Raw genomic sequence first — 856 nt, forward strand, 5'->3', positions numbered from 1 at the left:
CACCATAGCTAGGGAGAATAAGCTTTGGTTTTGTTGTTTTCATTGCATGTAAGTGAAATTGATACCCATTTCTTGTAACTTTTATATTTTTGAGATCGTTGCTACTAAGTTTGAATCTGTTAAAAATTTTAGAAGATTCTAGTGATGAATTTTGGTTGTTTTTTATGATAATTATGTGTTTGAAGTGTTGATTGTGGTATTTAGGTGTTTTATGAAGTGAGTTTTATTATATTTTAATTTAAGGATTAAAATGTTAAAATGTCAAAATTTCAAGGTTTAATGGTGAATTTGAGGTATAATTGGGATTGTTTAAGGGCTTAGATTATTTAGCTATAAATTTTTAATTGAGAAAATGGTTAATTTGATGGTTTTTGAGTGAGGACTAAATTGCAAAAGTTGTAAAAGTTAGGGGCAATTGTGTTATTTTGAAAAAAATGTATAAAATTTAGAATAAATTGGAATATGAAATGTAAGCTAATAATTGGGAAATTTTATATTTTAGATCAAGAACATGTTAATTTACGTGGAAAGGGAAAAATTATAGAATAGTTTTTGAACTTCTACAACTATTACAATTCAGTCTAGGTAAGTTCGTTCAGTTTGTAATTTAATATCTAAATGAATTGTATGGTATGATATGATATGATATGATATGATATGATATAGTGGATATTAATTGTTTAATTGATGAAGTAAAGTTGTTCAGGAAAATGTTATTGAATATCGATACTTGGGCCGGATGAACGAGAAATAGAGTACAACTAAATGACGACGTGTTATGTGAGAATTGGAGTGGAGATTGATGTGGCGTGCTTTAAATATTTTTCTTGAGTATACTGAGGTTCAGCATTTGTTG

This window comes from Gossypium hirsutum, chromosome D01, assembly GCF_007990345.1.
Source record: "Gossypium hirsutum isolate 1008001.06 chromosome D01, Gossypium_hirsutum_v2.1, whole genome shotgun sequence".
Lineage (NCBI taxonomy): Eukaryota > Viridiplantae > Streptophyta > Magnoliopsida > Malvales > Malvaceae > Gossypium > Gossypium hirsutum.